General features: G+C 37.3%; 1 protein-coding gene across 1 annotated transcript in view; it reads left to right on the top strand.

Annotated features, from left to right (window-relative positions):
- Adamts20 (ADAM metallopeptidase with thrombospondin type 1 motif 20) overlaps positions 1-26,863 on the top strand; it is a 275,934-nt gene that overhangs the window by 70,768 nt on the left and 178,303 nt on the right. The window lies entirely within an intron of this gene.

The raw sequence follows: 26,863 nt of genomic DNA on the forward strand, positions 1-26,863 counted from the left end.
AGTATTTTAAGGGAATAGTAGAATGTAGAACCCCTGACCTTTAGATCAGACAATATTAATACCAATTAACAAACAACAAAATTAAATGAAAATATTTATGCTAATCAACTGATGCTTCAATTCTACACTTCAAAACATACTCTCGATTGCTGAACTTTCTGACCTATTTGGAATATATTGGGCTCCATATTACTAATGCAATTTAAAAATCTTTCTCTGATTTTCATTATGTGAAACAAACAATAAATATATAGACTTGAGAATCTATATGTGATAGATTCTGCTATGTGGCCAAGGACTTTGTACCACAGCTTGGTTTCTTTTGCATTACTTTTTCTTTCTGAGAGTAAGAAAAGATGAAATAAGGCAAATAAAAGCCAGAGTGGCTTGGTATGCAGGAAGAGGAACTAAGAAGGGTCAGGAGGATGGACTTTTGAGATGCTGAACCTATGTGCAGATGGCTCTGTTTCCACATCCAGCTGAAGAAGTGTATTTGAAGTGGCAAAATAATTAAGCTCAAAAATTTACCCTTAGTATGCCCTTCAAAGAAAAAGCCTGTGTTGAACCTTGGGGCCATTCATTTCAATGGGTTTTAGACTCTGTGGAATACAGCTGCTGATAAGAATTCTTAAAAGAACTGTTTTCTCCCCTTTGAGAAAAAATATTGCACAGATTATTCAGGATTTTGAATTAAGCAAGTTCCCTTTAAATTTTAGACCAGTTATTTATTTTTACAATTAAACGATACTTCAAAATATTGAATAAAATTACAATGATTTTTTTTTCTGAATTTACATTCTTATCATAACAATGTAACATGTCTTCTGAATTTAGAATTTATATCTCATTATTATAATATATAGTAACTCCAGACAGAAAATTTAAGATATCATAACTTCTAAACTCTGTTGTTTGTTTCAAATAGTGAAAAGCAGGGGAATAATAAGCAGAATTAAGATGCATATTGCTACTACTTTATCAATTATCAAATATTTATTTTATTTAATTATTTATCAATTATAAAATATTTTCTTTGATTTGTAAAAGTTGTGAAATTAATATGCTTAATTCAGATGAAATAAAGGTTCAGATGTTATGGCCATTGGAAAAGTTAATAAAAATGTGCACACCAGACATTCCATATTGTCAACTTAAAAGTTCATATATGTTTTTTAAGGAAGATGGCCTTAAATAGCCACTCACTGACACTTAAGAACTTTAGATGTGCATGAGAGAAGGTAATGTTAGGTTCTGGCACACATCCAGGAGGTTTTATTTTGTTAACAACATTTTATTTCCCTGAACTCTAAAAGAAGTGACAGGTTATTTTGTCTGTAATGGTGGTTATTTTCAACTTCAAAAACTTTTCTGTGATCCTAAAACCATATAATTTGTTCACAGTTACAAGTTAATACAAGTGCTGAACAGCATCTGTATGTAATTTTAGCTGAGAGATATAGTGGGGATTTTTAGTCTTTCTAAACTGTTTTTATTAGACATGCATTGTCTAAAAGAAGTCTGCTTCCAACATAATACAGAGTTAGCCAAAGGCCAAAGCAGTGGTGGAAATATGGACATTCAATTCTTTTGGGATCTAATGAGGGAGCTACATCAGTCTTGTTCTCTAATATGTGGAGAATCCAGAAGATGGGAACATCTTGTCCAAGAGCATTCCCATGTGTGACACCACTTAAGTCTGAAGAAACAACTCCCCCTCCCCAGTCTCTGTATTGGAGATCAAACCTAGGGACAATCTACTGCTAAGTTACTTCTCCAGCCCTTTTATTTTTTATTTTGAAACAGAAACTCATTAAGTTGTCCAGTTTAAACTTGTGCTCCTCTTGCTTTGGCTTCCCAAATATCTGGGATTATAGGCTTGCACCACTGTACCAAGCTTCCTCTCATTATTGATAGGACCTTTCCTGGACTGCATTTTCGTGGTGTGGCCAGGATTCTACTCCATGAGACCTGCTTTTCCCAGGCAGTGACTGGCTCTCTCCAGCCTCTCTTCTGCTCCTCTCTACTTTCAGCAATTCCCCAGAAGTATGACTGGAGCTCTCTAGAGATGCAGGACTTACTACCAAGTAGTCTGCAAAAAGGGAGGAAAAGAGTTGTGAGCAGGACTCTTCAAATCATACAGAACAGTTCTGCCTTCATATAAGAGCAAAAATAATCTCATGGACCCTCCTTTTGATGAAGGGGGTAGAAAAGTTCAAAAAGAAAAACAATTTGTTAGCAAAGAAAAAGAGAAAGGAAAAAAAAGAGTCAATCCAGTGTTTGTTGATATCCCAAATATTTTTAAAAATATGGAGTTAAGAGGTATTGAACTTTGTAATAAAAAGCTAGAGAGAATCTACCATTTATGTAATTTTAAGTTAAATGTGGGCAATATCAATTTAAAGATTGTAAGCTGGTGAGAAATGATAGGAATTGCATTTTTCAAAATTTTATCTGTCTTATATTCCTAATGTGCCTAACTGATAGAAATTATAAAAACAAATTTTAACTGATACAGTATTAGACAAATTAATTAGCGAAAGTTTTGGATGAGAAGCTTCTTTGTAAAAGCATAAAGGTGCACACTTGGCACTTCAATAGAAAACCAGGGACTCCTTTTGTTATTTTGCATGCAATGTTCTTGCTAACTGGCAATGGAAACAGAGACTTGGGTGTTTTGTGGTGACAACAGAAGGCTGGCAGTGAAAAATATACAACAATGCCTCTGTTATCTGTTTCCAATTCTTGCAGCATAGAGCTGGAATCCAGAAAATTTGCCACTTTGAATAATTCAACTTTCAAATCTGTTTGAATAATTCAACTTTCAAATCTGTTGGTGGTTCAAGACAATTTTGATTTCTCTTTTTCAACATTCTATTCTTTGCTTAATTTTCACCCTGAAGAGATCCCCTCCCTTTCAAGTTCTTTGATTTTTAAGAACCAGTGTGGTGATCTACTTGAGAAATATTAAGCAAGACTATTTAGTCAGGAACAGGATATATGAAGAAAGATATATTTTAAAAACTAACTTTAAAAAGGAAACAATCAGTTTGCATTTTACAAAGCTTTCTGATTTTTATAATGACTGACTCTCCTATTGCATTCTAGTGTTGTAAGAGAGCTTTGGAACTCATGTCTTGCTTGGAGTCTCCTTTGTAGATAATAAACTTGGCATGCTTTAAACATTTATAGTGAAACTACAGAGAGTTACAGAAAACAAGGTAGCTTCTAGCGCAGGGACGTGAAGCCGGCACCTTCATTAGTATCACAGATGGTGATAAGAGTGGAATAAACAGTATCAACTAGGCCAGCTTGACAAGGCTGGATTGACCAAATGATGATAAAAATTTATCTGTGTCTCACCAATATGTATTTTATTATATATGTTTGTGATTTCTTTTAAGAAAATAACTTTTATTTTAGAACATGAAAATAATACTGAAATATAAACAGAAACATATTCAAATTACTGTCTTCCCAAGCTCCCTTCCCCTCTCTCCTCTCTCTGTCTCTGTCTCTCTTCATGTCCCTGTCTCTACACGAAAACACACGTGCAACCTTGACTTTGCTAGCCTTCGTTTTCTCCTTTTCCGACAGCCTTTCATATGATAAAGAAAATGGCTGGTAGCAATAGCTCTAAGGTTGTAAAAATGACAACTTCATGACTCTGAAGAAAGACAAGAGTTTTTTCCCCCTGAGTCTGTGTATAATACTCCATGGATAATTCTGACTGACCAAGTTTGAATCCTGTACCAACCCTTGACATCATGCCTTATTGCTAAAACAGTTGTACACTCTGAATGCTGTTCGTATGTCTGTTTGGTCAGCATGACTAGTGTCAAATAGCTGAAACAAGGAAGGAACACTTAACCATGATAAAGGAGTTGGGAAAAGGAAGAAGAAATTGGGAGTAGAGGAAGAGGAAAAATGTTTGTTCCACAGATGAAAGCCTAGGTGCCTTCTATTTGGAAAACTGAGGCTAAAGTGAGAGAATGAGAATTGCTAACGATGCTGTTTTGCAAGAACTAGTTATGAAATATTTTACAGAAAATTGCCATGTTTTTCCTATGTATTGAATACACACTGTGTTAGCTTTCTGTTGCTGTGACAAAATACTTGAGATAATAAATTTGTAAGGAGGAATGATTTATTTTGGCTTTTGGTTTCTAAGGTCTCAATCCATGGTCCCTTGGCACAATTATCTTTGGTCCTGTTGGGGAGGTAGGAAATCATAGTATAAGCATGAGGTGGAGGAAAAATGTTCACCCCATGAGGATCCAACTTCCACTAGCCAAGTTCTGAAGGCTTTACTATCTCCCCATGGTATCATCAGCTGTAACCAACACTTCAATACAAAAGCCTTTGCAAAACATTTAAGATCCAAACCATAACAGGCATCTATTAAGTGTCAACAATTACAAGCCTTTACATGCAGTGTTTTCTATGCTGGGATATAGATAGGAGGGAGAAGTAGCTAAAAGTAAAATCCAAACCCCTTTCCCTGATGGAATGGTTTGCACATGTTTTTTGTGACTTTCAGATTATACCCTCTGCAGCCACAAGTGGTTGTTTTTAAAATTCTGTAATTCATCCAAGACCCCCGATACTGACACACAGTCACGCTTGCTCTGCTCACTGGCTGTGCACGTGCTCACCTCACACGCCACATTGCTCAGTCTCCGTTTGAAAGTCGTTACTTTCTCTTTGGTGTCATGACAGTATTCTCATGTTTGTCAATACGTTCTCTTTTCCCATCACCTTCAGCATCAAGAAATAGCCTTCTTCTTTCCAATGAAGTGACTCTTAACTTCCCAATAGCATTCCTTGCAGTGCCATACAATAATGAAAGCCTTTATTAGGCTCTGAAAATTTGAGAATCTGTCACTTGAAGCTTCTAAACCCTCTGTTGTTTACTGATGGTTCCTTAAGTTCCATCCCTGGCACATTTCTACTGTTGCCCCAGGACTGAGTCTGAATACCTCCACGTAGCCCAGTCAGGTTCGTCTCCAGCTCTCACTACCCACAAGAAAGGAGATTTATTTGAACTCAGACTTGTTCAAGAGTCTCAGTCACATCTTCCACACTCTTTGAATTTGTGTACAACTAGAATCTTTCAAATCTTTGTAACAAATGCCTTGATATGTTTGAAAGTTACACTGGACTTACATTTTGGGCTTTATCTTATACCCTTGCTACGTGACTATAATACGATACATAGTGAAATAAGATCCAAGCCACAAGAATACAAAAAAGAAGTGAAGAGAATGCAGAGAGAAGAGCAACTGAATCCAACTGGGGAATCAGGTAATCTTAAAAAGAGGTGACACTTGAGCTTAGCTTTGCTGGATGGTCTGGACTTAGATTGAGGGATGGAAGCGTGACTGTTGTAAGTCAGAGGGTTATGCCAATCCGATGGCAATTTTTCTGGGTTAAAAAAAAGTTCACAGTTACCAAACTTTGGGGACTAAAATTTACTCTTAAAAATTCTTTAACATTTTTCTCCTTCCTAGTGGGCCTAATAGTTAAATGTTGCACAGTGAATACAGAGCAAGGATTACTGAGTCCCACCCATGAAAACTGAAGTGTTCAATTTTAATCATCAGGCAGCAGGTATCAAGAAAGGTCTGAGCAAAGAAGCATTATATATTAGAGAAAATATTATTGATAGCAAAAAAAAATTGTATAAAGAACCGCTAGACCAGCTAAACAACTGCTTCAGTCTCAGAAGAAACCAGTTTATGAAATAAGCGAAAGTCAAGGGCAGTCAATGAGGAAGCAATTTTAGAAGCTAGGAGGAGGAGAGATGCTGCTTTCTGACCAAAGCTGCTTCTGCTGTCTGCTGCTAGTGCCTCCTGTAAGAGGCTCAAACACTGCTCTTCTACCGATGCAGGCTTCTCTGTGGCTGCCTCTGAGGCTCACCTCTCGATGTTGGGAAGTACTCTACACTGCACCATTCTCTGGCAAGAGTGACATTCTCTCCACTTTACTCTTCAAGAAAGCCTTCAGTTTTCCAGGCTTCCATCCTGGAAGTGGTTCCTCACAATCATTTTCTGGTGGGATCCCTTTTCTCTATCAGGTAGTTCTCTTAGACTTGAATCTGGCTTACATCAACTCTGCTCATTTAGTTAGCCAGAATTCATGCATTTCAATTTTTCCAAATTCTGGAACTGTATGCTATCCACTCCTACTGCTGCCCTTTCTCCTCTACTCACTTAACAACTGTTAAGATCTAAAATGTATCCCCAAATCTCCTGTGTTCAGAGGTGGAGATTTGGAAGGTGACTGGATGATAGCATTATAGTCACCAGTGGATTAATTCATAGATGAGTTTATAGTTGAATGTGCTGTTAGGAGGCCTGACTGGAGGAGGTTGGTCACTTGGTCATGCCTTTGAGAGCTTTCTCTCTCTCTCTCTCTCTCTCTCTCTCTCTCTCTCTCTCTCTCTCTCTCTCTCCCTCTGACTGTTCCTACTCTCTCTGCTTCTTGGCTGCTATAGGTTGATCAGCTTTCCTCTGCTAGTCCCTTCATTTCTGCTTTGGAACCAACCAACCATGGGCCAAACTCTCTGAAACCATGAGCCAAATAAAACTTTTCTCTTTAACACATGTATGTCAGGTATTTTGTCTCAGTGATGGGAAAGCTGACCAACCCAGCAACCAAGAGTTACTTACAGACAGCTCCAAGTAAGAGTCATAAACCTTGGCTCTGCCTCCAAATGCTAGGGATCCATTAGGCTGTCTCAAGGACTCTCATACTTCAATTTTGAATATGAGCCAAGTAATTTCTACAGTTTAGGAAGCATCCAGCTAAGGAATGAGATGCCAACAGACTTTCCCTAAGAATACGCTATCCCCCACCTCAAATCCAAGATTCTTCAAGAAGGAAAATGGGTCTAAACATTTAATTATGCAGTGAATTCTATTCATTGAGTTGATGAATTGGAATTCGGTAAGGTTTCCAAAACTAAGAATTAATCTATAAGGGCTTATGACTTTTAAGAATGGATGAGATGCCTGAGCTAGGAAGGAAGAGATCTGAGTTCAGTTCATGGTTCGACACTTAACAAGGGGCATGAATAAAGACAACTTACATTATTCCCTGGGCCTCATTTTCTGCACTCTACAAAGAAAGGAATTGTACCACGTGAACAGTGTAGTGAAGAGAGTGGATGCTGGTTACAAAGAGAACTGGATCCACATTAGTTCTGTCACTTATTAATCTGTCGTAATCATGAATAAATTACTTAACCTCCATGAGAAGGAATTTCCTCATTTGTAAAAGAAGAAACTAATAGTACCTGACACACAAGGTTGCTGGGAAGACCAAATTATAGAATTTATGTATGCACTAAGCCCAGGCCATGACAAATAAGCACCCCAGAATGTTATTTGTAATTATTACCAGTGCTAGTTCTGGTTTCTTGAGGAAGCCCAAACCCCAGCAGTTGAAGCTGTGAAATCTGTATTTCTATTGACTACATTTCCTGAGATTATCCTTACCATTTGGCTACTCATCCCCTGATATATTAATTACATATAAGGATCTCCTTTTAACAAGTATATTTCTGGTATTTTAAGTGCATATTCTTGTGAAAAAGTAATCAATTGAAAGTACATTTATGTCTTTCCACATGCAATTTACCAGTTAGTAGTATTCTTTCCTTTTGCTTTGTACTGATTTATTTGGGTCCTAGAGACAAGCTCCCAGTGTTTCATTTTCAGAGAAGATTAAAGAGATTCACCAGTTTAGCAATGATTTCAATAAATATTTATCAATATTTATTAAGGCAAGCTGGGCATGGTGGTGCACGCCTGTAATCCCAGCACTTGGGAGGCTGAGGCAGGAGGTTTGCTGTGAGTTCGAGACCAGCCTGGGCTCCATATTGAGTTAGAGGTCAGTCTCAACTACATAGTGAGACCCTGTCTCAACAAACAAAACAAAACAAAAAATTTAAGGCAGCTATGTCTTTGGCCTTGTTTGATCTTTGCAATACAATTTCAGGAAGATGTACTCTCTGCTTCAATATATTTATAGTGATATTATCCAGAAATATGAAAGATCTTGGATGTCCTTTGGAAAATTCAGCATTAACATATGTAAAGGCTGGTAAAAAGTGGAATTTCCATTATTATTTAATCTTAGGGATCCTTAGACTGATGCACATATCTGTAAGTTTTAAAGATGCAAATATGGATGAAACATGACCACAATTAAAATTTTGTTCTTACCCCTGCCTTTCAACTTCAGGAAACCATAGATTACTTTCTTTTACATTGGCAGTTTACCTCTTCATATGGTGTTTACTTTTTATCATCTGATTTTTTTTCTTTATTGTAAAAGCATGGAATATGAGCTCTGCTTTCTTTTTAATATTCAGGGGTTTTTCTTTTTGGTACCGGGGATTGAACTCAGGTCCTTGCGCTTGCAAGGCAGGCCACCGAACTGCTGAGCTAAATCCCCGGCCTAATTTTCAGTTTTTACTAGTACATGTTGGGAGTACACAATGATTATGCTCCTCATGGGGAGCTAGTATATGTACATAGTACATCTTAATTCTTTTCTCATCCCCTTCACTTCTCCTCTTGCCCCTGCCTTCTCCCTCCATCTCTTTGTCACTTTAACCTAACCAAGGAACTGAAAAACCTCTACAACAAAAACCACAGTACTCTCAAAAAGGAAATTGATTGTTTTGTTTTTTGTTTTTTGAGACAGGGTCTCACTATGTAGTTGAGACTGACCTGGAACTCACTATGTAGCCCAGGCTGGTCTCGAACTCACAGCCATCCTCCTGCCTCAGCCTCCCGAGTTCTGGGATTACAGGCATGCGCCACCATGCCCGGCCTCAAAAATGAAATTGAAAAGGACATCAGAAAAGGGAAAGATTTCCCCTGTTCCTGGATAGGCAGAAGCAGTATAGCCAAAATGGCCACACCTTCAGTTTCCACCTTATTTTGATTCATCAGAGAACAAACTGTTTCTTTGAGCTAAGGACAACATTCATTTTTGCTGCCCTCTTCATAATGAAGGTTCAGCCCATGATGTTTTCCATGCCCTAGTGAGCTTGAATATATTGTAATTATTTCAAAGCACAGTATTACAAAGAAATGAAAAGTTAGATGTGCAAATAACCACAGAAGTTATCCAGTCCAATCTTCTCATATCACAGATAAGAAACCAAACTGAGACGTGAAAGATAATAATATTTGACATATTTTTCATTTGCTGTGCCAATGTCTTCAGCAGCATAGTAACTAGTTCATATTTATATAAAATAAATGATTGCATCTTTTGAAAAATGTGGTAATGTATATTGGAATGAAAAGGCCTGGATGTATTTTTACCCAGTGTCATATTCCCCTGAGTGCAGACATTCATCTGGCTATTTGCACATGTATCCCTGGAGCCTCATATTTAAACGATTCATTCATCATCTTGTTCGCCCAGTGTATTTCCACATCTTCAGCGAGAACGTTGCCTTAATTTTAGCTCCTCCCATTGCTTCCAAAACTTTGCAATTCAAACCCAGCTGGGAGAGAGCTGCCCCTTTCCTCCTTCTCTTTTTCTTCTTCCTCTTCTTCTTTTTTTTAAGAGTAGGAAAAATTTATTGAGGGAGAGAAAGTTTCTGTCTAAGAGAGACGGAAGGGGGAACAGAAAGTGGGTTGCCCACTCACCCCATTTCTCAAAGATGTTTTGTACAGCAAAGCCACGTGATGAGGCAGGTACAAAGTGAGAAAAAACTATAAGACCCAATGGAAAATTACAAGGTGGGCACGAGGTGGACAAAACCAGAACCAACCAATAAGATTACAAGTATAGTCATCCAGGTGATATTGATTAAATGGCGGTCAAATGGGGGAGCAACTCACATAGTAAGCATTAAGGGTCGGGCCAGGGATATTTCCTGGAAAGGCAGGGCTAAGACTTTGGTGCTCCCACCCAGGTGATTAATACCTATTTAGAATATCAATCACTGCTATTTATCCCCAGGGGAAAGCACAAAGGTACAGTAGTTTCTCTTCCTTTATAATTCTGGGCTTCAGTGGAAGTGTCTTGATTGTCTTCCAGATTGGCTCCTTGCTGTGTTGGCTCCTTGAGGGCAGCCCTAACTGCCTACAAGATATCTAATTAACTTACCTATCTGCAATGTTCCCCTCTCTGAAGAAGTAGCCCTAACTGCTGTGAGGGGGCAAAGGGCAAAGACAGCACTGGCTACTACTTCCAGCTGAAGAGGCTCTGAAGTTGTGGTCAGCATTAGAGTTACTCTACAGAGGGTTCAGTTAAAGGTATGCCATAGGAGCCAGGCAGTGTCATTTTTTTTTTTTTTAAAGAAATTAGAGTATGCGTAATCTAAGCAGGAGCACACTAGAATGAAAGGGCAGGTTGGGGAGAAAGTTACTTTCAGAAATTGAAATAGTGATTGAAATTACTGGTCTTAGAAGTCTCTCTAGTTTTAGCTGTAAGATGAGACAATATGAAGAACAAATTTAGCTAAGATGTCTAAAACTCTAGCTGAGCTCTTACAGATTTTACCACAATTTTTTCCTATGGTAATGATCCATAACCATGGTCTGCTACTGATAGGGCTGGAAACTGCCAGAAGGGGTCCATGACTGGAGCCCCTTTTTATATCTAGCTTTATTACTATGGCATTATTTTATACCTCTTTTGGTTATTCTTTTCTTCTGGGTGTCTAAGATCAAGTTAAAGTGAGACCTGTGTCAATCAACATGAACCTCTTGCTATCTATCAAGGTCAGTTAAGTCTCCTCAGGCATTATTTTACAACCATGCATAGAGCCTCTCAGCTCCTCTGTCAGTGTCAGCCATCAGGATGGGTCATGGCCTTGCTTGACCATGTTGCTTTCAGTGGAAGTGTGGGAGACTTTCCCTCATGGTGACCATCCTTTGGCACACAGTACATTTGTCCTCTTGTGTCCAGCAGTCTCCCTGCTCAGGAGATGGGGTGACTTACCAAAGATGTAGTATCCTGTAGGAAAGATTCCTTTTGTGTCCTGGATCTTATAAACCTTAAGGGCCAGGGCCAAAATATTGGCTGTCCTCATAGCCCAGTTACCTTTCTACTTTTGGTCTCCGCAGTTTAGCTGTTGAACACCCAGAAGAGAAGATCGGTGACATTAACAGTATAGTAGGAGCGGTGAGTTTAGCTATTATAATTTTGTCTGGACTTAAGCACTTTGAAGTATGAAACACAATTAGAGGGGCTGTTATTTCATATCAACCATGGTTTTAGTAGTTGAATCCCTGCAGAATGTTAGCAGAAAACAGTTATATATTATAGAGAAACTTAAGATCAAGGGCCACACATAGTATTTTAGCTCATGACAATCATGATAACGTTTTCTTTGTAACACCTACATGTTCATCTTAGCATGAAATAATCTTTCAGTCAAATACCTCCATCTAATCACAAGACATTAAATGACATAAGGAAAACTCTTATTTGTTGTCCTTTAGTAGGATGCCATCTAAAGAGAACATGCATATTGGCCTATAAATGTACCTTAGGAGTTCAGAATGTCTAACCTCTAATTTTAGTTTGTGACATTGTTTCAACTGTTTGGTGACCGAGCATCCCTAAGTGTGGTGACACATATAACACATATCACATAAATTTTTAAGAAAACTTATTTGAATAGTTATGCTGGCTTGACATGTATCTCATCACAAGGAGCTGGAGTGCAAGAAAAAGGCAGATACCTGAGTCAAAAGATCATTAAATAGTATCTGAGAAGACTTGAAACACCATGAAATAACAATGAGTTACATGAAAACTTTGTCCTTTAATTTTGATTTGTACCAAGAGCGTTTTAAGTAAAACTTTATTTTTTCCTGTAGAAATTTTAGCCCTTGTACCATGACCAATGTATACATAGCACAATACTTTTCCAGAAGGCTATGGAAATTATTGGGATCCCATTTGCGAACAAAGGCTGGAATAAATTTTTTCCATGAAGCTGCTCCTTTATTTACCAAGGGGAGTCCTGTCCAGTAGTTTTCCTGAGCCCAACAATCTTTTTTGTCTTAACAAATTTTAGATGACCTATGAGAACCAGATCAGAACAATTAACACATTATTTTTGACCAACGAAAGATTTCTGATTATTATATTTAGACAACAATACATACTGTATTTGTAAAACTAGTTGATATTATTTGGATCACCTGGCTCCCTGGGGAAAGCATGTCTTTAGTGACATTTATCTATAAGCCAACCTGAGTTACAGGCAAACTTATTAAAAAATCCAAAATGCCAAAAGAAAAAAAATCAAACAAAACAGCTGTACATGTTGTATCAAATTGAACACACAAAGGCAACTTGTTTATAAACTAGAGTACACTCAGATGTATTTGGCCAAGTTGAATTATAATAACTTTTATAACTTTTAGGTTTATTGTTATTAAAAAGAACTTTGTAGATCAATTAAAAGAAATGTATTATAAGAAGAATCAAAAGGAATAAAAAATCTTCTATACCTGTGAAAGCAAAAATAGTTTTAAGATGGGCCCTAAGTTAACAGTTTATCTGGCTGGAACGCCCAGCTCCCCAGGTTTCTCATGTTTGCTGATAACCACATATGACTGTTCTCTCTAAAGGGATAGACTGTTATATATAATTTTAATTATCTCTAGTGGGTGTCCCCTCAGGCCAGGTTTGTACGTAGAAGAGACTAGGTGACACTCTTTGGAGCTAAGTATGAATTCTATGCAGTGAGGGAAGAACACCTGCCCAAGCTCTAATCTGCTGTGCTATAGATGTGTACCTATGACCATTTTGTCCATTTTGGAAAGAAACAAAGGGAAACATATCCCTGTCTATCCCTCTAGTTCTGTGACCAACCTAAGTTGTCCCTTATCCTGTCCAGTGCCAGTGGTGGCAGACTACAAGGAAGTGGCCAGAGCTGGGTTAGCTGTTCTTATCAGTCTCTAATTTTGCCCGAGGGCTGAAAGACAGAAAAATCTGGCCTAAAACTTACATTTAGTCTTCAAGAGTTTTAGGATTAAGGCTAGATCAGTTTTCTAAATGGGCCAGAAATAAGTGAAGGTCAGTTTTCCTCTGGAAGGGTTCTACGAAAGGGAATCTCACCATTCTGGAAGATTTGTCTTGACATCCAGCAGCCAGAGAGGAGGGAAGGTCCTTGAATTAAACACTATTGAAAACTGTATTATTTCTCAGGTACATGGCAGAGGAGAAGAGACAGAAGAGTTCTTTAAAGTATGGCACAATAACTAAGTCTTAATCATGTCAAGTATAAAAGGAAGATTAAGATCAGGAGTTTTTCCAGAATGAATCTGCAATCCTTAGCAAAACACATCTCTAGAGACAAAGGCTATGACTAACTCCAACTGCATTGCCAAGCAGAGAATTAAACCAATAATCAAAGAATCTGAATGTTGCTTTTTGCCTCTTGAAAGAGAATGAAAGTGTTTTAACTATATTGTTTAGGGCTTTTCTTTTTAAATTAATTATTTTGAATCTACAATATCTAATTTATGACTTGATACCCTACAGGCTGTTGAGCAGCTCCCTGATCTTGTAGAAACATTCCCAAAAGACATGTTTTACCTTTTATCAACATACAAACTGAAATGGTGCCCTAGAGTGAAGCACTTAAATGTGCTTGTTTGAGCTTATGTCATGCAGTTTGGGAAGCAGGTTCCCAGCTTAAAATGTGACTGTCTTTTCAGTTTTTCTATAGGCTGATAGATGGGTCACACAATCTCACTATATCCTGCTATGTAAAGGCAACAAGAGCCTGTGATTTCTTGAAATCTCCTTTGTGGTTTTAGCATCTTGGACTGTGGAAAGGAAAGAATTGGTTTAATTCTTTCTTACCCCAGTCTTTGGGTTCCCTTAGATATAATAAGGCCTAAGCATTTTACCTGAAGGCTGCAAAGTTGCACCTTAGATCAAGAAACATTATAAGTCCTGTCTGTTAGAAAACTCAGTGGAACACAGCTGTCCTGTCTCGAAAGCTCTTTTGAGGGGGTATATTACATTGTACCATCTACATATTGCAAGACTCACTTGGGGAAAAACTACAGTATTTCCTTTTATCAAATTAGAATATAACAATGTCCTCATCTCTTTCTGATAAATAGTTGACAATCTAAAATACCCAAAAGGCTTAGTTCTCATGTTTCTTAAACCTTCAAGAATATATGCCTGAAAATGTCTTCTACTTTAATCTCCTATCTGATTGGCAGGCTAGTAAGGGTCTTGCATAGGAACTGCTTATGTTCCAGTACAAACCAGTTATTCCCCTGGTTGCCCATCTTCTGAGATTCCAAAATTAAGATATTTGTCTATAAATGTAATACTACTTGTTTCTCATCAAAAACCCATATTTGATTTAAGGAAAACATTACATCTTTCTAATCTCATCCATAGGTCTGAGTAAGTTCTCTAAAGACCTCAATGTACATATCAGGGTCACCCAAAAACTTTATTAGGTCTCATTTAATCTGACTTAGATCACTGAGAAAAAGACACACAAACACAAATAGTCTCTTATTTGCCATTTTCTTCCTGCAGGATATTTGTTAGAGTTCCCTGGCCTTAAAGATGCCCCTAATTAGTGATGACACATCCCCTCCTAGTGATGTCACAGGCTCACCAATTCCTAGCCACTACAGCACTCCGTCCCACCCCAGCTCCTATAAGCCACATCCCAGTCCTATAAAAGACGCTCCCCATTCTGCCATGTTGCTTTTCTCTCATTTGTTCAGAGACAGCCCAGCAGATCCTCCCCGTAATAAAGGCTTGTTATGGTTCTGGTCTGGTCCTGGTCTTTGGCTCTTTTTACCTGACAATATTTTTTTTTGAGGGGCTGGAATAACTTAGCTAAGGTTGGATATAGCCTCATTCAGGTTTTAATTATGGCTGGTCTAGATACTCCATTGTCAGCACCTGATGGTCAAGGTTTAAATTGTCTTTGAAACTTTGTTCTCAGGTTCTAAAGGGTGAGGAGTAGACTCAGGCTTAGAGGCACTGAATGTCTTAAGTGTGAGGCGTCTCTTATTACATTTACACTTGAACACAAGCAAGAATGACCTCTTAATGTAAAGAAAATCTCAACATAAGATGATTTTGACCATTTTCTCTCTTTTACAGTATAATTCTAATGCGAGAGAGTGTTATAGTACTTTCCTTTGTGTACTTGGTGTTAGGAGGTAGGCACACTACACACAGGCACAGAGGAATACTAAATTGCTACTTATTATATTCAAAAGAAGTGCGAGTTTCAGATATGGAATTCCTAATCTGAAATAAATGGCATCCCATAAGTCTCTGCTTGATTCCTGTGCCCTCTAGGGCATATCCCAAGGTTTATTCCATTCCAGGGTAGGTAGCTACCATCTGGAGAGAGACCTAGAAATAAAACCAGACTGGACTATCTACCCTTTACCAGTGTGCGATCTTATCTTCATCAGGTAACCCATATCCCTACTTTAGTCAGTACTCTCAAAGCACAAGTTATAATTGACTTCAGCTTTAGCAACTATGTTTAGAGAAGTATTCTTAGCAATCCAAGAAATTCAAACTACTGCTTTCTAGTTCCTTGAAAGAGAGAGAGAGAGGAAAATAGGGCACTTTTTCTGCAAAAGAGATCACCTCCAGAAATGTAAGTCAGAGATTCTGCTCTGGGCCCTAGGGTTGAGAAAGGTCAGAAATTTCTGTTGTCAATCCAGTCTTTTAGGCAACTTTTGTTAGCAGTAAAACAAGACTACTCCTTTAAGGTCCATTTTAAATTCACTAGGTATTTAAAACTCATAGAACTTCCTAGCAGCCACAATCTACATAGTAAAGGCAACTTTATAGACATCCATGTGCATATATAAAGGAAGAGAAAGTTTGATCAAAATAGTTCCATATTCTAGTTAGCATGTCAAAACAAATGCAAGTTACTGATTTCTATTTTCCCTAAGGTAAGAAAAAACAGTTGTTCTGAGTTACCTTAGTCTGACTTTCTTGGAAAGAGGAGCAGTCAGGCTAAGAGGGATTCTCAAATGAACTCCCAACAAGGTGGAGAAAAGTTTAAGGGGAGTTTCTAACTCACTAACAGAGAGAAAAAGTTCAAAAACTCAAGCTGATTAAACATCCAAAAAATCACCATATAACATCTTATAAATCTATAGTCAACATTCCATTCCAAAGTCCATAACATATCAGAAAAGGCATCTCCCCCCTACACACATAAATGATGAAGACCATGCCTAGGAGGGGGCAAGAAGGTTTGGCAGTTTTTAACCTATGATAGATTTGTTTTTTTATATTTGTCTAGAGGTCTATCTTATACTAGTAAGTAGAGAAAGCAGTTCAACCCTGTAGTTTAACTCTTAATGTAGGTTTAAGAAAGGGCTCTGACAGCATTGTTTCAGATCACTCTGAGACAGAGGATACCTGATGATCACTGACAGAGTTCCCCTTTCACCTCACAGAGGAGCCCAGATAGGACAAGATCTGGAGATTTTCTGCTGATTACCCAGATGGGCTGTCGGTAGATAGTTTCTTCTGAGGGACCTTTGGGTATCTGCCAGAGAGTAGCCCTGGCCATGACCCCTCAGTTGTTCCCTCAGTTTCCTCTAGTTCTATGCAATCAGAGATCTGTCTCTGAAAGGAACCCAATTGCCTATCTGTTCCACCTGCCATTGGCATCAATGGGAGTGGGGATTCACCAAAGGGCAATTGGAGAAAACTGTCCTCTGCTTGGAGAGTAGCAGCTGCCCTAAAGACAATTAATAGTTGGCAGAGTAGTCACCATTGTTTATGATTCTATAAAGGACAGATAAAAGCCTGAAGTGTCTATCTGAGATGATTTCATAAGACACCCATTTTACAACATTTTGAAGGCACTAAGTCCAAATGCAACACCTACAAAACAAGAAAAAAATGTAATTTTAACAAAACACAATGCATAAGAAAAATAAGTTTTCAAACATTTAAAACATACAACTTAAAATTAAGACACTTTTGAAACAAAAGCTAAAACAAAGGCCAGAATTTATGAAACAAAAACTAGAATCTATGAAACCAGTGAGAGCCTATGAAACAAGTTACAATCTATGAAGCAAAAAGACCAACGTTAGAACCTATGAAAGAAAACTCTTACCTCTGTCCAGTAATCTCAGTGGGAACTCCAAAATAATAGAAGGGGAAGAGCTGTAACTCCCAATCCTGCTAGATATCCAAAACATGAGTTTGTGTTCTCTAAAATTAAAGAAAGAATTCTAGGAACAATGGAGGTTAAGAATAGGAAAATTTTATTGAGGAAAAGAAAGAAAGGGGACTTTCCAAGAGAGACAGAAGGGGGACTGAAAACTGGGTTGCCCCCCTTTCTTCTTCTTCTGCCCTGGAATGATGCCATCCTTTTCTTCACTGGCTTGCTAAAGGCTCCTTGCCTTATTTTCACTTTATCCGGGTTTTGTTCCACCTCATTTGGTATTCAGTCATGTAACTGGGGTGGACTCCAAGACTGGTGCCTGTGTGTTCTCTGATCCTTTGCCATAATTTTTTTTTCTAGTAACACCACCACCACCACCACCACCAACAGCAGCAACAACAACTCTTTGCTGGTTAAATGCCACAGTATCCACTTTTTAATTTAACAAATTCCTTAAAATAAAGTTATTTTTGTTTTTTTCTAGGCCTAGTATATCTTCACATTACTGTAGAATTTAAAAAAGTAAGGGCCAGGGATTTAGCCCAGTGGTTTGGTGGCCTGGACCCGAGTTCAATACCTGGTACCAAAAAAAAACCAAACAAACAAAAAACAAAAACTGTAGTAACAACTTTTTTGACCTTTTCTAACCTTAATAAATCGCTAGAAATTTGTCTCATTAGCAAAACAAAATACAGAGTATACTACTTACTAAATTCTTTGTTGAGAAGGAACCACTTTATTTATATGGATCTTAGACCATAACTTACCAAGAACTTATTTTTTTAGAATGTTTGGGCAAAAAAAACAGCTTTCAGAAGCCAGGTACATCAGTTCATTACACTTTGCACTATTCCATTTTAAAGTCCACTTAAACAAAAACTATTGTGTGGGCTGGGGATTTAGCTCAGTGGTTCTGCTGCCTGCCTTGCAATCACAAGGTTCCGAGTTCAATCCCCACAATTGTGCAATGGTTTAGAAAAGTTTACTTCTTTGTTCAGTAATTGACTCTTCCAATTTTATTTCACTTTTCACAGTCTATTATGATTGCTCCATATAGAAAGTGAATCGAGGGCCAGAGTTTGTCTCAGTGGTTGCACCACCTGCCTTGCAAGTGCAAGGGCCCTCGCTTGACCCCTGAAACCAAAAAAGAAAGAAAGTCAGTTGATATGTTCATGTGGATCCACTGTTAGAAAAAAACTTTTTTCTACTAAATAATCCTATAACAAAAAGAGGTTGTGGACCTTAATGTGCAGGAGAGTGTAAAAGGTCAGGAAGTTTTAATTAGGCAGAAAATGATAGTTAAACCTATCAGAGTTCTACATTCTCTTAGGTAAATTTAGCAAAACTGTATCTACCAATGAATAATTAATAAATTTCTCAAAGTCAAAGAAAAGTTATTAGATTTTATTTTTCTTTATTTTAATTTTTCTTCTTTAATCCATTACTTAGGTGCCATGTAATTAGCAATATATGTTAGCTTTCTGTCATTTTTTTTCATTTTTTATTAATACATCTCTGTATTACACAGTGATTACTTTCCTTTTGGGGAGTTGGTACATGTACTTTAATTGAATACAAATATATTCTTTGGAAGAAGTGTGTGGCCTTCTTTCTTCCTTTTTTAATTTTAAAGAACAATTGAACATGTGGTTACATGACTAATAAATACCCATGACAGATGTTTTCGTCAGACTTTCTGTGACAGTTTTGGTTTTTGTAATCTAGTTATGGACTCTGAATAGTGTATTAAATTGTAGCTGGAAAGAAATATTTAGCCCCCAAAATTTTAACATTTAGGTATCTGGGGTTCTTTTAAACATTTTTCTTTTTGGTACTGGGGACTGAACTTGGGACCTTGTGCTTGCGAGGCAGGTGGCAGAACCACTGAGATAAATCCCTGGCCCTTTGACACATTTTTCACATAGTAATGAAAGTTTTACTTCATATATTAACATGTCTTAATTACCATAGTATTACACACAAAAAATATGACCATAAGTATGCAGATGATAACATTTCACAAATGATTCACTTGTACAACTAGAATCTATATCAAGAAATAAATTGTTACTAATATCTTAAAAAGCCACTCATCTTTACTCCAGTCTGTATTCTTTGTATGTGAAGAAGTAGCCACTACCCTAAATTTTGTTTTGTTTTCTTTTTTGGTACCAGGGATCAAACTTGGGTCAGCAGAACCTCTTGAGCTAAATCCCCGGCCCACTACCCTAAATTCTAATGACATAATTGAGTTTTATGTGCTAGTTTTTATATTGCATATATATGCACTAATGCAATATGAACTCTTTCCTGTGGAGTATATGTCTTTCTCTAACTAATTTTTGTGAGATTCATTTGTTCTTGCATTAATTGAAGGTTATATATTCCATTGTGTTCCTATGTGACATTTATGATCTAACATTGACTAGCTTTTGGATAGTTTTTAGGTTGAGGATCTTACAATTATAGTGGTGTTGTGAGCATCCTTGCACATGTCTGTTGTGCTTTATATCTAGAGATGTCCCTGAAGAGCCTCTTGTACTCATTGGTGGGGCTTGGATTATGAGTGCTTAATGCTGATCTGGCATGGCCTGGTAAGGGTTTATCTCCCTTCCCAACTCCTCTTCTTGTCCCTTATGTGGGGACCAGCTCTGCTCTGCCATCCCCCTCTGTCACATTGTCCTGCCTTGAAGCCAGTTGATTATGGACTGAAACATGAACCAAAATAAACCTCTTCTTACTTAAGTTGGAATGTTGGATATTTTGTCCCAGCACTGAAAAAAGTGACTCAGACAATGTCTGTGTCTCTTAAATTTATACATGCATTTCTTGTGATATACTTAGGAATAATGCACAGTGCATTTTTTCAGCTTTCCAAGATCTTACCACTTTCTAGTGTGGCTGTAGAAATGTGAGTCCCCACCAGCAGTGTTTTGAGAGCTTCAACTATACCATATCCTTGCCAACACTTGGTGTTATTCATCTTTTAAATTTGTTTGCTCTGTATGTGGGTGCTGGTATTTCATTGTGCTTTTATTTACATTACCTTGACACTTGATGATTTAGAGAAAAATTTCCTGTTGGGGGAGAGATAGTTTTATTCTGTTTTGTGAAACATCTTTTAAAATCATTTTACTATTCTTCTGTTTCTCTGTCTTTTTCTAAGAGGTATTTTTTCTGCATATAAATATTAGATAAATGTGTTACAAATAATTATTCTTACAATTTTCATTCTCTCTCTCTCTCTGTCTTTTTTTTTTTTTTTTTTTTTTGGTACTGAGGATTGAACTCAGGACCTTGCACTTGAGAAGTCAGGCAGTGACATCACTGAGCTAAATCCCTGGCCCTAGAATATGTTTCTTTCTTCCTTTTTTTGGTATCAGGGATCAAACTCAGGACGTTATGCTTTTGAAGCAGGTGGTGGAAACGTTGAGCTAAATCCCCAGCACAATTTTCATTCTCTTGGCAGTGCTGTGAACAGAAGTTCTTAATTGTACTATAATCCCATGTATTATTTTTATACTTAAACAAGTGCTTTGTCATATTTAGTTATATGTCAGTGATGGGGATACATTCTGAGAAATTAGTTATTAGGTGATCTTTGTTACTGCAGAAATATGATCAAGTGTGCTTACACAAGTCTAGGTGGAAAAGCCCAAAACCTGTAGGCTACTTTATAATCTTAAGGACACCTTCTTAAATGTGGTCAGTCATTGATGAAAACATCATTTCATAGCACATGATTATAATTACCATTAATTTCTCAAATTCTTCAATCTCCTAGAAGTTCCTTATTTTACTCTAAGTGCACTTACCATTGTTGGTTAACAATTTTGAATCCTTTGAAACAAAGTTATCATACTGCAAGGTCCATATGTTATCTTATGTTTTCTTTAAAACTGTATTATAGTCCATATGTAGATCTACATTCCAACTAGAATTGATTTGTGGGTATTTTATGAGATACAGGATTGCATTTTAATTGCCATTAAAGAATTTATAAGCCAGGCATGGTGGCGCACGCCTATAATCCCAGCACTCGGGAGTCTGAGGCAGGAGGATCGCTGTGAGTTTGAGACCAGCCTGGGTTATATAACGAGGCCAGTCTCAACTACATAGTGAGACCCTGTCTCAAAAAACCAAAAAAAAAAAAAGAGTTTATGCTCACAGTAGAGAAAATCAGAAAATAGAGATTATTTATGATGTCCTGACGAAAACCACCACTCTGACATGATGTGTACTATTTATGCATACTTTTTATTATTACTTCTTAAATTGATGACTTATAGTACTGATGTAAAACTCATTTTTTTTAATTCTTCTTGGTTGGGTAAGCCAAAAATAAGATATCTAGTTCTTTTTCTTGAAACCTCACCTTCATCACTCATAACAAACAAACAAACAAACAAAAAAGAAATTTTATCCTAGGATAGTGTGGATTGTAACCTTGGGTTTTACCATCTGTCAATTAAAACCATCATCTTTAGCATAATGAGGGCCCACAGTTTTTGTTTTCTTTCTCTTATATGTTTAATTTCTGCTTCTGCTTCTGCTTTTTTTTCTTTTCTTTTCTTTTCTTTTTTTTGTGGTACTGGAGATTGAACTTGGGTCCTTGCACTTGCAAGGCAGGCTCTGGAACCACTGAGCTAAATCCCCAGCCCATGCTTCTGCTTTTCTTTAATTTTTTCAATAATTTATAAATTTTTCAATTTATAAAATTTTCTGTGTCCTATTGCAACTCAATCCCATAAATTCTGATGTGTAGCTTATTATTATTGTTAATTTTCTAAAGAAAATTTTCAATATATTTTGCATTATCTATTTGACTCTAGTTGCTTTAAAACTCTCAGAAAGAAACTTTCATTTTTCTGTTTTACTTTTTAGTTTTATTACAGTGTGATCAGAGAAGGTTGTCTCCACTAATTCTACTTTTTGAAATTTATGAATGTTTTGTAAACATTATGCAAAGGTATGTTTTCAAGATACAACAGTATATCAATGATGTTGTTTAGGCCGCCTTTCTTCTCTTATGACCTTGCCCTTTTACTCTGCCATGAACTGATGGATGTGAATTAAAAACTCCTAAAATTAATCTTTTTCCATACTTGTATCCTTATACTTAAAATTTCTGTTACATGAAAGGGTTTCCTATGCTACACAGTTATACATTTATAGATGTGCTATATCACATATTTATGTCTTTATTTTTTACTTTACAATATTTGTGCTCAGTTCATTATTTAAGATTAGTGTTACTGTTTTTTCAAAGCTCACCATCCCTCATTTCACTATCACATTGGTTCTTTGTTTGGCTAAAGACTGGCTCCAGACAAATATTCTGAGTTTTGCATATTCCAAACTGTTTTTTATAGAGTTTTATAGAGTTTGTACTTGAAATACTTCTTGTCTGGGTAAAATCCTTTACTTTATAATAATGACATTGTTCTGATGTTGAATGCTGCAATGGAGAAATATGGATATGACCTACTTTTTTCCTCAGAAATAAGGTTTATTTTGCCTACCTGGTAAAGAACTATTACTTATTTTAAAGCTCAATGACTTGATTAGGATATGCATCCCTTCCTACCCTCTTTCCCTCCACTGTTTATTTCCATTTCAATGTGATCATTTTCCATTTTCTCCATATTGACCTTTATAAATTTCTGACCTCCCCAAACTATTTTCAATTTTATATTGTCAGAGTGATTTCTCCCTATTTCTCTTCTAAATTATGTCAGATTATATTTTTTCCTCTCATTGCCTTTAATATCTTTCTTGAATTCTCATATTTCTGTTTTGAGGTCTTACATAAAAAGTAATTATTTTATTCATTTTTAAAAATCCATGACAAAATGTTTGGTCAGCTTTACTCCATGGCAACAAGTTTTCATGTGCTATCTTCATCTGTAAGTAAGTATTTTTTGGAGGGTGGGGGACTGAAGACAGGGTCTTGCTTTGTAGTTCAGGCTGCCTCTGAAATCACTATGGAATCCAGGTTGGCCTCAAACTTTTGATGATACTCCTGCCTCAGCCTCCTAAATTCTGGGATTATAGGCATGCACCACTATGCCTGGCCTGCAGGTAAGTTTTGATGATTTTTTCCTCACAGACAGTGTATTTATATTTATTGTATACAATCTTTAAAAACAAAAACATCATAATTGAATTAACTGGATTTTCAAACATCTCATGTCCAGGGTAGGGCTGGTATTTTATACCCTTTTAATCCCAGCATCACACCCTTAAGCCACATTTACACATCCACCTTTGAAACTTCCCACCTATGGCAGTGTGAGGCTTGGGCTTTGGGGGACATCTGGGGCAGATGGGGCGGAAAAACATCCATTCAGTTCTAAAAGTCAGTATTGCCTTTATTGGCAAAGCCTGAACTTGGTTGATCAATTCATCTTAGTTTTCCCAAGACACCTCAAGTTTTAGCACTAGAGCCTTGTGTCTCCAGAAACCTCCAGTCTGAGTTAATGTGAAGGTTACCACCTTACCTCCTAACTACTAATATTAGAAAAGTAGTCTATATTCAACTTGTTGCTCCTGTTTGTATGGGTATTCAGTCTGCTGTTGTAAGTGGTAAAAACATAATCAGCGTAATGGATCTTGAGGACATATTTTACCCAGAATAATACCAAATATGTTACCTATATTATCTCTTTTGGTCATCTTTAACACTACACAAGTTACTATTATTATCATCATTATATTAATGAGAAAAACAGGCTTACATTAGGTTAACTGATCAACTTTACACAACTGGTTACAGAGTTTGGTTTAAAAACAAACCCTGAGCATCATGAGCATTTTCTTCAAAGATTGAAGACAGGATTGAGATTTTGTGTTGTTGTTGTTGTTGTTGTTGTTTTTTAATACCAGGGATCGAACTCAAGGCCTTGCACTTGCGAGGCAGGTGGTAGAACCACTGAGCTGAATCCTTAGCCCTTGAGGGTTTTTTTTATTCTGTGCCAACATGGTTACAAAGCATGTATTTATAATGATGATTTTTCTGAACTACAAATCAAACAAAATTATATTTGATATAAATATGGCTTTTACTTCCCAAGTTGTTGCTAGGTACGACTGTGCATCAGATGTCAGCTGGTATGGAAAGTATAATTCTCTTCTAAAAAGTAAGTAATTTGAAACCAAAGAGATTTGAATTTAATTTAATAGGTGATCCAGACCAAAGTACTTAATTTCTTGAGCCTAATGGCAGTAATGGGTAAATTAAATAAGGCAACCTTTTTAAAGTCTATTTTACAATACCTAATATGTCAGAGGAATTCCAAAAGTGGAAGCTGTAATAATCATTGTGAAGAAATAGCTTGATTTAAACAACAATAGCTTGTTCATGACATTTTCATTAGGAGGGAAGGAGAAAGAAAAAGAAACAATAAGCGTATCATAATAATTTAGTGTAGTGAAACAGCATTTGAACTCAGAGAAGACTGGCAGAAATCCAGCTTAGATACTGTATGAAATACAGTAGATACTGTGTGAAAATATGATTTATCTTCTCTAAAATAAAGGGACTAATGCTCTTTACCAAACATTGTAGAGATTATGAAATAGAGCAAATATCAGACATACTTCCACTCTTAACATTCTACTTCCAAAAAGTTAGTGTTAAAAGAGGGTGTTGTTCAGGATGTGAACAGCAAGAGCAGGTTTGTGGGCTTTCCTAGGACCTGCCCACCAGAAATGGGGAAGAGGATTGGGAGGAGAGGCCAGGATGTTTTGAATGCTGTCTATAAGAGAAAGACAACTCCAGGATCTCCAAATTTTCTCCTTGGCCAAAGCAGACCAATAGCTGTAGAAAATGCTCTGGCAGGCTCATAGGTAATTTAAGACAATTACAGTGTTACTTAAATTAAGAATAAAGAGATAAAATATAAGAAAAAACTTCTCATGATGGCCAATTAATTGCCTTTTAAAAAATAATTTCGATTTTTGAAAATCAAATCATTCATTACATATACTCTTTAATTTTTTATGTGTTTTTTTTGGTTTTGTTTTTTGGTACTGGGGATTGAACTTGGATCCTTGCGCTTGCAAGACAGGCCACTGAACCACTGAGCTAAATCCCCGGCCCGCATATACTCTTCAAAATGACAAACATACACTGATATAGAAGAAATATCAATTTTTCCTATAGTCAGCAATCAGACAATTAAAAGGTGCAGTTCTATTTTATGTTGTTTGTAGGAAGAAAAGTATAGATATGTTCAGAACTGCAGTGAAATTAAAATGACCAAATTATAATATACTGCTGGTAGCTATTCAATACAGAGTCTGGGTACAGTCCAGTTTTGACGTGTTTAAAGCAACAGTATGCTTAATTTAGAAAAAAAGCCACAATGGGCCAGGGATTTAGCTCAGTGGTTCTGCTGCCTGCCTTGCAAGTGCAAGGACATGAGTTGGATCCCCAGTACCAGAAAAAAAAAAAAGCCGCAAGAAGTCTGTAATTCTCTGATGAATGAAATGGCACTTGTAAGAAAGGGGTACAAAGAAGGGGACTGTGGAAGAGTTACTATCACCAAGCTGGGTGATTTCCTTGGAAGATGTAAAATTAAACTCTCCCCCACCAAAAAAACATGGCTCCATATTTGTGGTGAACAACAGATGGACCAAGCACCCGATACAAGAGGAAAGAGGCATGACCTTAGAGGTCACTCTGAGATTTCCATTTCTGAGGGCTCAGAAAAGGAAGGGTAACCGGGCAATGAACTGAAAGTGTATTCCATTGTATTTGCAAAGATTGACCCGTACATTTCTCTACTTTGTCTCTCATCTTCTTTGTCTCCCTGTTGGATTTTAAGCTGATCTGATCCCCTCCCCTCCCCTTCCGTCCCTCCATTCCTCCCTCCCTCCTTTTGTTTTTATATTGATTATAGAGAGAAGTGATTTTGGAATCTGCAAGCCAAACAGGTGGATTTAGGACAAAATAGTACTGAACTCATGATTGCTGTCTCCTCCCACTGAGATTTATGCGCTTGAACACACACTAGGTCACACAGCTGTATTCAGAGCCACAGTAGTGCCTGAGGAGGGTAACTGAGTTTACTCGGAGTCGCTGGCTGTTACCACTGGAGGGGAGGCTATACGCACACCTTGGAGCCACCATCGGAAACTCTCAGAAAACCACGACTTCCGTACCCGGGCAAGGGCAGACAAAATTTGACAAAAATATTAAGCCCCCAAACGAATGTTTAGAAAGAAAAATATGTCACAATAATTTTCTGGAACTTTGGAGATTCAGGTTCTTTTCTTGAATTTCTGTAGGCAATTGTAAGCAATGTTCATTCAGAAGTACTAGTTGATTGCAAACACAGCCCCGCCCTGCTCTAAGTCCCAGACGTTCCCTGAGCAAACCCAGAGGCCCTGGAAATGAGGTCCGCCCATTGGGTTTCATTGGTAGCATCCTTTACCTACAACTTCTCTTTGAGGCTTAATTTGAAGAATCTAAAATTACCATGATGCATAGGTAACAGAAAACTGTGTATCTAATGCTTGTCAAGTCACTGAAAGAGCTCAAGATCTTATGTCTCTGTCGCCTGTCTGGACGCTATGTGTTACGGGCGTCGGAGTGGAGTCCAGCATACCGGGTGTGCGTGTGCGTGTGCGTGTGCGTGTGTGTGTGTGTGTGTGTGTGTGTGTGGCGGGGGGGCTGCGCGC

Source organism: Fukomys damarensis, unplaced genomic scaffold (genome assembly GCF_012274545.1).
Source record: "Fukomys damarensis isolate Sample0158 unplaced genomic scaffold, DMR_v1.0_HiC HiC_scaffold_15, whole genome shotgun sequence".
Taxonomy (NCBI): domain Eukaryota; kingdom Metazoa; phylum Chordata; class Mammalia; order Rodentia; family Bathyergidae; genus Fukomys; species Fukomys damarensis.